Raw genomic sequence first — 13,228 nt, forward strand, 5'->3', positions numbered from 1 at the left:
GGGCAATGTGTAGGAGGAAAGGGTGCAAACTCATGCCATTGCTGCCAGCTGCCATGTACTCTGTAGGGTCATTGTCACCAAAGGGTCTTTTCATAGCTGATCAGGACCCTGCTTCAGGAATGGATGTCACAGGTTTGGATAACAACCAGTTCTATTCCATGCTCCTGAATTACTTAGGGTACTTAGATCAAAACGCCTCAGTGTCCCACTGACGACCTCGGGAAACATTGCTAGTCGGGCTAGCCCACTTTCCGAGCACTTACTTTGTGCTAGGCCATGCATTATGTGCTTCAAACAGCCCTGGGAAATCCATACATTATTACCTCTATTTCACAGACGAAGAAATAGAGGCTCAGAGAAAATATGTCACTTGCCCACAAGCCCAGCAGGCTCAGCTCTAGACCTATGTGAGTCCCTAGCCCCACACCCATGGCGCCATCTTATCTCCCACTTACACTAGACTTAATTCAAGATCTTAGACAATAGCTGGATGAGCCCACAATAACATCCACAAGCCTGAGCTCCAAGGTCCTTGTAGTGCTTGGAGCAAGAGGCCGTCCCCTCCAGACCCACAGGCATGCTAATAGCTACAACACTCCTAGAGCCCTCCAGGTTCGAGTTGCCCTCCAGGGTCTTTGAATTGATTTGGCCTTCAAACACCTGGAGCTCTTTCCTAGCACACCCTGCATCTTTGCCATCTTTGCCAGCAGCGTGTTTTCCATGCAAACTTGGCCACTGGCCTTTCCTAATGCCCTCTGATGGAGCCTAGCCGGTACAGGCTGGCACGTGGAAACCTGGGACTTCCACCTCCATCCATCATGCCTGCTCTGGCTCCTGCTCCAGTCGCTCCTACTGTGCTGAAACTTCATCCACCCTCCTAGGTACCCTGCTGTTCAGAGAGAAAGTAGAACTTTCTCTCCCGGAGGGCTCTAACAGACTCGATCCATTATTCTGATCAGGACTGTAACCGAATGGCCCCCACAACAGCTACATGTTCAGCTCAATTCTACACCCCTGTTACTGAGGAGACCTATACAGAGGAAGCTAGTCACCCTGCCAACGCTTGCCAGGCTCCCAACTGACAGAGAAGTGTGCTTGGTGGCAGGGGTGGATGGGGAAACACAGAAGCTGCTCCTTTGTTGGCAGCTGCCCAGCTCCCCCCACTGCCTGTCCAGGCCTGTCACCTGTGGGACCCTGCAGCCTGGCAGCTGGTGTGGGCCTGTATGGGCCTTAGACCTGCCTTCTGGGCCTTCTCACTGCCACCAGGCGGTGCTCCCTCAAAGACAGCAAACCCAAGAAATGTGTGGGTTTAAAGGATCTGTTCCAAATACTGTGCACTCTCAATTACATAAATGAACAGAGAAAAAATTGGGGGGGAAAAAACACGCCAAAATCACTAGTGATTTTTGCTGTGTCAGGGTATTAAAAACACAACCTTTCTGTATGTTCTAGTTGGTTTATAATGAATATTGTTTTTCTGATCAGAAAAAAAAAAAACCTTTTAAAAATATATGAACATGTCGGTTTAGCGTTAGGCCATGGGTGCAGGCATTCTAATTCCCAAGGCTTATAATGTTTGGCACACCCCTCCCTTTTCCCTTGGGACATGTGGGGTTTGCATACTTATTCTCTTTATGTGTCTCCTCTGCTTTTACTTCTGACCCTAGTGGCTTTAATCCAGCTCTGTGACTTTCAGACCCTGGCTGGACCCTGCATAGGCCACATTACACCCCTCAGTCTTACCCAGCTCAGGACAGTCCACCTTAGCTTTGGACCTGAAGATGGCCTCTTTGGTTTCATGTCCAGCTGCTGTAGCCAGGTGAATAGCTTCGACCCCTGGTGCCCCTCTGGTTTCTGGGAGCCCAGTTTCAGGGAGCAAACACAGCCCAGGTGTGACCAAGGAATAATTTAGGAATCGTTGTGGTTCTCTTTACATTCTAATCACCCCACGCTGGAAAGCAGACCATTCCCTGGACGTTGTTGACCACCTGCATGAAATTACGGCCCTCAATACTATGGGGCACACGTCCTGCTCAATTCAACAGTTACCAACTCAGCCTCTAGTGGTGACTCTCCATCCTGATTGTGCCTCTCTAAACACTGGGGCTGAGAAAAGACCGGAGAGGAAAGCTGTCCCAGGAAGAATCTCTGAGCCACACAGAGATGGACACCACCCACGGCATCATTCTTCACATTAGCAATGCTGACGCCTTTCCACTGGTTACGTGCCGCATCAGAGTTTATACAGTATTTTCACATAGACTTGATCCTTGTTCTGTCATTCCCACTTTACAGATAGGGACACTGAGACTCAGAACAGTCACCTGACTTGCTCAAGCTCATCAGACCAGGAGAGGGAAGGGACAGGAGACCCAGAGACATGTTGTGCCTTCAAGGCAGGTGCCCGGCCCACCAGGAAATGACCCCTCTTCCCAATCTCTCTGAGGGGGTCCCTGGAGGGGACCAGCGCACAGCCAACAATCTCCATCAAGTCCAAGGGCAAGGAGGCCACAAATCACTCCTTCATTTCTGAGAAGAATCAAGTAAATCCATCAGAGACTGACAGGGCCGGAGTAATCAGAGAATCCAGCTTTTCAGTGAAGATGGACGCGTGGCAGATAAAGACAATTGGGGGGTGTGAACGGTCTGACAGGTACCAAGGTCAATAATGAGAAACAATGTGACAGCAGCAGTAATCAAAAGAAAAGTGAGGGGGGAGAACTATGATCCTGAAACTCTCAGTGAGAGAGAGGGCAGGCAGGTCATTACTACCCTAACAATAAAAGGTGCTGATGGCTAGCAGAACAGTGTGTCCCCAGTCCCCTCAGAGTACCACACCCACTCCTGGCAGCAGTTCTTCTGGACAACACTTCCACGAGGAAAATGCCAGAAACTGTGGAAGCAGGAAAAACCAATCTGTGTGACTATGCAGCCACCTGAGGAGAGAAGCCTGGCTGGGACCACGTCGCATATATGCATATACACATGAATGTATGCGTGTATTTAGAGAGATTGAGAACCCACTAGACTTCGGGATCTGTGCTCCATGCTGGGACAAAGGTTAACTGGATCACAGACCTGCTCTCTAGGGACCCTCCCTCAGGGGGACATGTGCGGGTCGGGGGGAACAACTCTGTGGATAACTACTGTGATAAGTGTAACAACCAGTTCTGCTTGAGCTCAGGGAGGGAGATAAGTGTCACCAATTCCTTCTCACATGAAGGCTTCCCAACACACTCGACACATCCCTTTACATTCAAAAACACTTTGGAGCCAGGCTGCTTAAGTTTGAATCTTAGTGTCATCACTTAACGGCTTTGTGATTTTAGACGAGTCACCTAACTAACTCTTTGTGCCTCAATTCCCTTATCTGTAAAATGGGGATGAGCATAGTAGTTTGTACGGTTGCTGTAAGATTAAATGAGTTAAAATATAAAGACCTTGGCAGGGTACCTGGCATGTGCCTAGATGATGTATGTGTCTGTCAAAGAAAGACTTTCCTTTCTTCATGGTGCAACCCTGCCTGCTTATCACAATAAGCAGACCTCACCAGGCTGTGCGGTTGTGTCTGACCAGCTTTGCTGAAGGTGGTGGGGGTTTTCTTTCCAGTCAAATGCAGCAGATTTGAACAAACCCAGCCAGCAGTCCCACATTTTCAGTCATCTAGGAAAAGCCCAGGATCTTGTGATTTGGGAGACAGGTAATAAGTATTCATAGTTGATTTAATACTGCGAACCCCACTTGTAGATCAAAAATTTGAATCATTCTAGATACATTTGTGGGTCTAGACTAATGAAGGTAGAATATTGCAGAACAGTAGTAGCAGTCATGTTACTGCCTACCTCATAATTATCTTCCAACACAGCCCCTGAGGGAGAAGGCATGAAAACTTCTCAGAAGCAGTTTGGGAAATAGGCCGCCAGTTGGGGCTTCTCATTCAGTGAATCAGGCTGGTTTCTGGCTCAGCAGGGGGAAGAACACTTTTATGAGTTCCCTGCGGGAATCCTGTGTGATAACAAACTAGGATCAAAGGAATAGGTTTTCCTCTCACAAACTCCAAAGAAAGGACTCAGTTTTGAGTGGTTGCTAGGGGAACCTGAGCGCCTCAAGGTGTCTTTCTCCAACTCTTCTAGGAGGCTTGTGAGATAAACCCACAGAGAGAAACAGAGAAAGGGACCCTCTGCTGACCAGCTTGGGTTGCTCCACACACTCTCCTCTGACCTTGGCTGCCAGACCCTACCCCACTTCCAGCCCTGAAGCTGAGACTCAAGGGTGCTGAACCCCTTTATTCTCACCCCAGCCAGCTTCTCATTGAGCACCTATAAATGGCCAAAGAGTGGATAAGGTAGAAAGCTGAATTTTTATGGCTTGTTTTTTGCACCAATGAGCCTCAGTTTACTCATCTGTAAAGAGGGGCAATATACCCACCTCACATACTTTAAAAAATGTGTAGAAGGATCACATGAGATGATGTCTATGAAAGCATCTTGAATGCTACAATGAGCTCTGCACATGCCAGGAGTTCTGTTACTCCGGCTCATGTTAGTGTTTTTCAAAAGGGGAAAGGTAGAAAGATCAATGTGAGGAAAAAAATGCTGAATCTTTTCACAGGCAATGAATCTTATTCTCTGCTATGGCATGAAACCACACTGAACCATGTCCACTGTTAGGTTAGTTGAAGGCTGTTGTTAAAATGAAAATGTCACTGTTATTTATGGTGCAAGGCCTACCTGTTCCCAAATAGGTTTCCAGAAGGCGTTAATTTATTGCCAGTACTGGATCTTGTATTACTTTAGCATTTGACTGCTGAGGGAATGAGGCACAGAGGACAGGTGGGGACAGGAGAAATGTCTGGGTAAACAGCCCTTTCCAGGAAGCCAGGTCCCTGATGGTTCCTGCAGAGATGAGCACTGGAAAACTGCTGTCCATCAGTGAGCACTCCGGACCTGGACCGCCAGGGTGAGTAGCAGCTGAGCTGTTACCATCCTTATACCCCAAAAGAAATGAGGTTATACCCCAAAGGAAACTTGGCAGAGAGGTTACCAGAACCAAGAAAGAGAGTCAGTCATGCACAGAAGGTCACCTTGAGAGAAGCAATGCCCTCCCCCTGAGGGACACAGCCAGACCTGTGGCCCTCCCAGAGAGGAAGCCAGGACCCCCGTCTCCTGCGAGCTAGAGCTGCAGCTCTCCTGCTGAAAAGCTGAAGAAAGATCAGGAAGGAGAAGGGTAGACAGAGGGTCTGGGATGGGGGTGGCAGATGGGACTGCTGCAGAAGTGTGTGTGCAGAAAGAGAGGGAGCCAGGCCCGGAGCAGCACCCAGGAAGCCTGGGGGAGGAAGGAGAAGGTCCATTGGGGAGACCAGGACACCATGCACAGTTTATTTAGGGGACCAATCCCAGCCCATCAGAGACATTTTGCACCCTTTCATGGGCTTCTTTGTACCCTATGCAAATCGCACATGGACTTCGGGAATCCTCCAAATATGCTTGGCTCACCAGTGCCTCAGCAAGCAGCTATACTCAGAGCCTCCTCCCCGTTGCTTGTATTCTTCATTTGTCAGAAAGGCAGCTGTTTGTAGCTAAATAGTCAATTTTTGTCTTTATTCAGATTGAAAACATTGAAGTCCGATATTTTACAAAACATCTTCCGAATTTAGCAGTCCCTTAAACAACACTTGGATTTCACTGGAGCCCCCTTTTAACAATCATGAACAAAGATGAGACTGTGTAACTTAATGGGGAGCGAAATGCCTTTTGTCGGGAAAGAGCGGGAGAGAGAGGCAACTTTAGAAATTATGTTCCCTGAAAATCGTCACTCTCTAAAGTCATGGAGAAGGCTGACCTGGGCCTCCCCAACTAAATCAATGCAAACTAACATCAACGACAAGCAAAACAAATTTTTGAGTTTTTCGGATTGGAATTCATCTTTGGGACCAATTGCAACCACGGGTGTGAAAGGGTTTCTTAATCGTGTCCTGCCCCACCTGAGAAACACCGATGGCTCGGCAAGCCCACAGAACCCAGAGCACATTCATGAAGATGCCAGTCAAGATTCGCTGACATTTTCTTCGAAACTTTCATGCCTGAACACACACAGTCACCCCCCAGGTCACCACCCCAGGGACCATGCCCTCCCTCACGCATGGTGTCAGAGTGAGGGGTCCCTCCCTCACTTCCACTGCCTTTTCCCCTGCCAGCTCCTTTCAAACTCTATCTAATTCATCGAGACCCAACGCAAAGGCCACTTTTTCCATAAGGGCTTCTCTGGAGTGTCTTGCAGTATATATGTTTCCTTCTGCTGGGCTTCCAGACGAATTTCCCTAGACCTCTGATAGGATGCGCACCACAGTCGGCTATTTATTCTCCAATGCCTTCCTCCTGGTTGCCTGGAGGGTTAGCTGAGGTTTCTCTAGCACACCCCTGACATCTCAATGAAACCGAGCCCAGTTCCTGGCCTGCAATCGGTGTGTAACTGAACTGAATTAAGTTGTGCTCTATCCACCAGTACTCTCAGCGCTTCCTCACATTTCAGTTAGAAAGTAATTACGTTATTTCATGCACTAGAAAATATAATTCACCTGTGTAGAGTCTTTGGGTCAGGGTGGTGCTATTTTATGCTCTAAGAGACAATTTACACAATGAAGAAAATAACTCCTTTACACCTTTAGAGTTGAACTTTCATAAGCTGTCATCTCCAACATACAAGTCATCTGAAGAAATTAATGCATATCCAATATAAAAGCAATTATTCTGCTCCTCCTGGAAGGAACAACTCCAATATAGTTATGTCATAATTGAAAACAGCATGAATTTGATATTTGAATCTGTCATTAGGTATTTTTAGAGCAGATGAAGTATCTGGTATTCTGCCTGTGGGTGGGTATAATTTTTAAAGGTGACTATTCCTCAGATTTGTTAGTTTCTAATGGCCCTAGAAATCAAACAAACAATTTCTACATTTACAATGATAATTAATTAGATGTTCTGAGGCCACGTTTATAAATTGTCATGGTCCCACGTTGGAGTCCTGGACCCACTGGCCCATGGACATCAAGCCCTAGAAGCATTGCTCATACATGATCAGCTCCTTTTCTCATAGGCACACACAGGGCATGTAAATTATATTCAGAATCTAGTTTTAATGGACTTTAAACTTTTGCGAAGACTGAAGATGGTCCTTTCAGAGGCAGAGAACTTCCCTGCTTTTGACCTTGCGGCTCCAGTGAACTCTGCTTATGCTTTGCCTTTTGCCCCCTCTTCCCACCTGCTCCCCATAACTCTATCCACCTTTCTGGCAACACTCCTCCATCTGAATTGGGTCCCTACCTCTTTAGGAGGCCTTCTTCCGTTACTTCTCCCACACTTACCTCTGTTCACTGTTAGGAGTTCCTATTAAACTTAAAATGAGTGATTTTCAGTTTAATAATAAAAATGGACTGCCGTGCTTTCTGTTTCCATTTTATGTGTAGGAGTTTAGTCTTCTCAACTAGATTATAAGGCCCATGAGGGCAAAGACCACTTTTTCTATTCTGAATCAATTTCTCCATCTGTTCTAAAGAGCATCTCGGGCAGGTGATAGAAATCGTTGGTCTGGGCTACAGTATTACTCGCCATCTTTCTTACAAGGGAATTTGCTTTGCAGTTTTATTAAATGTAAAGAAGATAAAGATGAAAAGTAATATGATGACTCTTCAAGAAGAATAATTGAACAGCAAAGGGTGACACACTGTTCTCCCAGCTCAAGGAGCACAGACGGAAAACAAATATTAATGGTCGCAAAAGGTCAGACTGTTGGAAGAATTTTTGGCCAAAATAGTTGACACTAATTAGGAATTAATTATTTATATCCTGCCTACTTCCAAAGGATAGAAACCACTGATGGAGAGAGGCTGTGGCATCTGTAACTAAACTGAGAGTCTGGAAATAGGATTCAGGATTTAGCTTGGCTCAATTGGGCAAATCATTCCCAAACTTTAAGCATTATCTATAAAATAGGAATAGTCCCATCAACTGTTGTAAGTGTTAAACAGGGCTATATTTAATGTATATACTTATATGTATGTCTTCAAATGCTCTCCAGATGTTAAGAATTCTCTGGGGTCTATAAAAATTGGATAAATTCTCACCTACATGGGCTCTCTATTAACCAAAAGTCATGGAGGAAACCTGGAAGGCAGACTATCAGCTGTCCAAAAGGAAATAGGTTCCTCCCAGGGGTAAAATTTGCCCAGCCTTCCCAGTTGTGTTGTAAAATGGGAAAACACACTTGGATGACCTCACACTCACTTCCAATCGCGAGACTTCATTACTCCCTGGGTATTAGTCCCTTGCTTGAGCTCCAACACCCTAATTTTCAGATGAAGAAGGAATTGCTCTGAGAGGTCAAGTCAATTAGTGTTCTCTCAGACCGTACAAGACAGAGCCAGAAGATAAGACCAGAAGCCGGATCCCACATCCTTGCTACTGTGACTTCTCTGGTCCACTCTGACACAAAGCCACGAACAAACTGGGCTGACCACTTGTACTGCAACATGATTGTGCTCCTTCCGGTTCTGCACCAAACACCCATCCTGAAGATTCCCAATGGGGGCTCATCAACGTGTACGCAGTTCAGGAGCCTTAGGCAGCCAGACCTGGTGCGAGGCGACACCCAAGCCTGGCTTCGCATATTCTCCCACACGGCTCTGTTCCACGGCCTTCTGACAGCTCTGGGCCAGCCATGCAGTCCTGTCTGCAGGGAGTTTTCTGCCCTCAGGTTCTTCTCAGAAATCTGACAGGCCCAATAAAGTCTCCGCTGATGGAGAGAGCGGGCTCCGCATCCTCCCAGCAGCCCTGGCGCTGCCTCCACTGACACAATGGGGCCGGCTGTAATCACATTACACCTCGTCTTTCATAATTACTCTCTTTCTCCCAGTGACAGAGTATCCCAACGGCAGGGAAGGGAACTATTTTTAAACTATTTCTAACTAAAAAAAAGAAAAGCCAGAATCATTTTTTCACAGATAGAGTTCTGGTTTATAAATCATCCTTAGGGACAGAGTGGGGACTAAAGTTGGCAGAAGCTAGAAATCCAAATAGAGCACTGGATTCCCATACTCCCCCTACAAGAGATCGCCTCTCCCAACCAGCCCCACAACCTACACATTCGTTTGTTTCTCTCCTTTTTTGTCCTTCAGGTCTCTCTGCCCATGTTCAACTCTTCTATCCCCTCTCTGATTCTACGAGAAAAACAAAAATACAAAGGCACAGCTTCCGTGTGAGTGACTTCTGGCTTTTTCTCTTCCTCTTTGTCCCCTCCCAGACCTCCCTCCCACGCCACACCCCACCTTCTTGTGGCTAGTTCTCCTCTCCCTTCTCCTCCAGTCTGCGTAAAGGTGAGGGCCTGCAGAATATTTTTCTATAACAGTAAGAAAGCTCTTCAATGTGAGGAAATAAAGTCAGGCGAGGGCATGGGGCAGGGGCAGGTGAGGTTGGTAAGAGAAAGAAAAGCCATTTTAAGAACAAGCTTAGCAGGGGGCAAGAGCTTTAGCCAAGCTCCAGGCCACCCGGGACATGAGGGGACAGGAGACTGTACTTCAGTAACTTGGTACCAACTTGGCTGGAAGACCATCCTGCCATCCTCGTATCTCTTACAAATTACCCGGAGACACATCTGGTGCCGGCCACGGTAATTATACCGATAAGGAAGCAAGAGTGGAGGCAATGAATCAGTGGCACCTCATGGATTTCCTGAGTATCAATCTATCGAATTACTGCAACTCTCTGGCACTGTCATGTGTGGGGTCAATAACGATCTGTCTTGTTCACCATGGTTAGTGTATCATTGAATCGGGGGTCTATTATCTGTTCCTCAGGTTTATATTGTCTCATTCTACCTATAGAACTCTTGTCTGATCCCCTTGTCAGCCTGGCACACTGCCATGTTTTTTTCCTCTCCATTTTCTCTGCTTTCCCCACCCCTCTCCCACCAGCACTTCATCTCTTTGACTGGCCCATTTTGCTTCTAGTCCTGGAGTCTTACTAGCTCTAATCAGAGGACGCATTTGAGAGATAGGAAGATAGTGAAGGGAGGGGAGAAGGCTCTGCTCGTCCCCTCCAGCTTCCTAAGTTGCTTTTGGTGACAGATTTTGTATCTAGCTTAGAGATGCAGCCACCACCTCATACCAAAGCCAGACCTTGGGTCTCAGAGCATGTAGGACCCACCTAAAGGAGACAGAGGTATCAAATACAGCACCTGGATATAGATTAGACCAGGATTAGACCAGGTCTTCTTCGGAGGAAGTTGTGAAAATCTGCCCACCAGCATTGCTGAAAAAGTGCCACAGAGAAAGACCTGGAGAACAGTCAGCATTCCTAGAGATATAGAGGAATGGGACACAGAGAAAGAAGCGAGAAAGGAAAGCTTTCAGGGACACAAGGAAGAAAGGCCACTTTGAAATAATTATTACGTGACACGAGCTTAGCAAAACTAAGGGCACAGTTATTAAGCAAGCATTAAATAAATGTTAGTTTTATTGCCCCTTCAGCAGGCTTTAGATGAAGAGAGAAAAATGAAGCCCCTCATGCCATCCATCCCACCCTCTCTCCCCGCCTGCCCCTGAAAGAAGACACAAGAGAAAAGCAGAGAGGTCTGTGGTGTGGTTAACAATGGCTGTGACTGAACTTGGTGGGGACTCACCAGAGGGAACTCAGAGAAGTAAATGATGGAACTGGTGCCCCCCTGGCTTTCTGTAACCGCTGTCTCAGTGGGGAATTGTCCTGCCAAAAGGCAAATTTAAAATGTCTCCCGGCTCCTCTAGGAACAAAGTTTCCTGGCTTAGAATTGCTCTTGATTCTTTGGGATGCAGTGGAGACTGGGCAACATAGACGAGCTCTCCCTCCAGGAGAGACGGAAGTGATTTCTGGGGTACTAGCCTGGATAGGTGGGAAAACACTAAGCTGAAAGTCATCGCTGTCAGGATGACTAAATCTCCTAAATCTGATCCTAGGAGAAAAAAGTGTTCATTTGTAAGTCTTTTCATGAGCAAGGTCTGTGGCCCCTAATTAAAGCTGGCTGAGACATAGCCCTGAAGGGTAGACTATGATCAGCAAGATCTGGGTTCAGTCTTGGCCGCTCTGCTCATTATCTGTGCAGCACTGGTCAAATTCCTTGGCCTTTCCTGAAGCTCATTTTCCTCATCTCAAATAATGGAAACTAAAAGAGGATCTACCATCATAGCGAAATCACCACAGAGCCCTGCTGGTTGTTCACAGCCAATCTGATTAATTGATGCCTCTTCTGATTGGTTGTTGCCTGAGCCAGACCAGTTACTAAATATCACTCCCCCGTCTCCTATAGGGTTGTTGTCAGGAACGAATGCAATAATACAAGGAAAATGCTTAGCTTGGTGCCTGGTAAATGCCCAGTTAGCTATTGGTATTTGTTATAGATTGAATCGTGCCCCACGAACAAGATAATGTTGAAGTTCTCACCCCCAGTACCTAAGAATGTGACCTTATTTGGAAATAGGGGTCATTACAGATGTAATTAGTGACGGTGAGGTCATCCTGAGTGATGGGCCCCTGATCTAAAATGACGGATGTCCTTGAAAGAAGATGGCCATGTGAAGACACAGTGACACAGGGAGAAGGTCATGTGATACAGAGACAAAGATCGGAGTGAGGCATCTACAAGCCAAGGAATGCTAAGTGCTGCCTGCCATCCCCAGATGCTAGGCAAGAGGCATGGAATAGATTTTCCCTCAGAGCACTCAGAAGGATCTAATGTTGATGACGTCTTGAGTTGATACGCCTTCTTGTGTAGTTTTAAGCTACCCGCTCCGTGGTGGTTTGGTATGGCAACCCCAAGAAATGAACAGTCTGTAGTGGGTAGATTCCTCAAAGGCCATTAACTCCTAACGTAACAGGAAAGAAAAGTCCTTAACGTTCATTTTAGTCCAGTCTCTTACATGATTCCTGAAAGCCCGTCGTCAGCATTCTTATTAAGTAATCTTTCAGCTTATGCCTGAACCCCTCCAGTGACCAGGAACCCACAACCTATCATGACAACCCAACAGCTCTGACTGTTACAAAAGCTATTCTTTACATGGAGCCAAAACTCTGTTTCCCCATCGATTCCTCCACTGGGTAGAAACTACCTCCCTTGGACCTTTTGCCATATACAAGTCCAATCCATTAGCATTTAACAGCCCTTCAAATCCTTGCATTCTCTAAACATGCCATGTGCTTGCACATGTCAGAGTTTTAGCAAATGCAATTTCTTTTGTGTATAATGAACTCCTGTCTTCTCAACCTAAAGAGTGATCTATTAAAATCCAGTTCTGGATGACATATCTCCTCACAGACTCGTTTATGCTGTGGGCGAAAACAGTACCAACATCTGTGCTTTGGGAAACCCAAGGGTCACATCTCTCTCATGTACTACACATCTGCTACGAATCCTCAGGGGAGCTCTGTTTGTTGTAGTCAGGGACCCAGACTGAGAAAGCAGCCACCAACCTGACCATTGCCCGTCACTCTGGGAGGGAGAAAGCTCTGGAGGGTCTCCCCTCAGGGATTAATGCCCCAGCCCAGAAGTGACACATATCACTTTTTCTCACAACTTATTAGCCCGTCCTAGTAGCATGGCCTCACCTAACAAACAGGAGGCCCAAAAATATAGTCATGGAGAAGACAGTCCTGCCATGTGTCTGGAAGCCAGGCCAGAAGCCCTCGGCCAGTGGTACTGATGACTACCCCACCCCCTCTGAGTAGCTTTCCCCACTGTTCCAGGCCCAGCTGCTTGGATCACGTCTAGCCCGCAGAGCATTTTGTGTACTTGTTAGTCCTGGTAATGATCATGTTGCAATGTCATTATATACCTGGTTGCCTCTCCTCCAGGAGACTGAGAGTTTCTCAAGAACAAGGACTGGATCATAATAAATACTCGCTATATGGATGCATTTGAGAACAGTGACCATACTTCCATTCAAAGCTAAAGCCCTAACATTGGTTACAAAGCCATCTCTGATCTGGATAAGGAAAGAACCAGCACCATCATTCTGGTCCAGAAATCATACTTATTTTAGTGAATGCTAAATTACTACTAGTTAAGTAGTATACAGATAATAACTCAATGATCACTACAATTCTGTAAGGTAGGCACTATTATTATACCCACCTTATAGAAGGAGAAACTGAGTCCCAGATGATCTCATGGCTAGGAAACAACACAAAGGAGCTGGGTTGGA

General features: G+C 46.5%; 1 protein-coding gene across 8 annotated transcripts in view; it reads left to right on the top strand.

Moving 5' to 3' along the window:
• Positions 1–13,228, top strand: part of TNR (tenascin R) — a 417,504-nt gene that overhangs the window by 283,558 nt on the left and 120,718 nt on the right. The window contains exon 3 of one of the 8 annotated variants that reach the window (XM_081026706.1): positions 9,176–9,255. The exons of the other annotated variants lie outside the window; for them this stretch is intronic. The gene's annotated coding sequence lies outside the window, so the exon portion shown is untranslated. The remainder of the gene's footprint in view (positions 1–9,175; positions 9,256–13,228) is intronic. 8 annotated transcript variants of the gene reach the window in all.

This window comes from Rhinolophus hipposideros (assembly GCF_964194185.1).
Source record: "Rhinolophus hipposideros genome assembly, chromosome: 19".
In the NCBI taxonomy this organism is placed as follows: Eukaryota; Metazoa; Chordata; class Mammalia; order Chiroptera; family Rhinolophidae; genus Rhinolophus; species Rhinolophus hipposideros.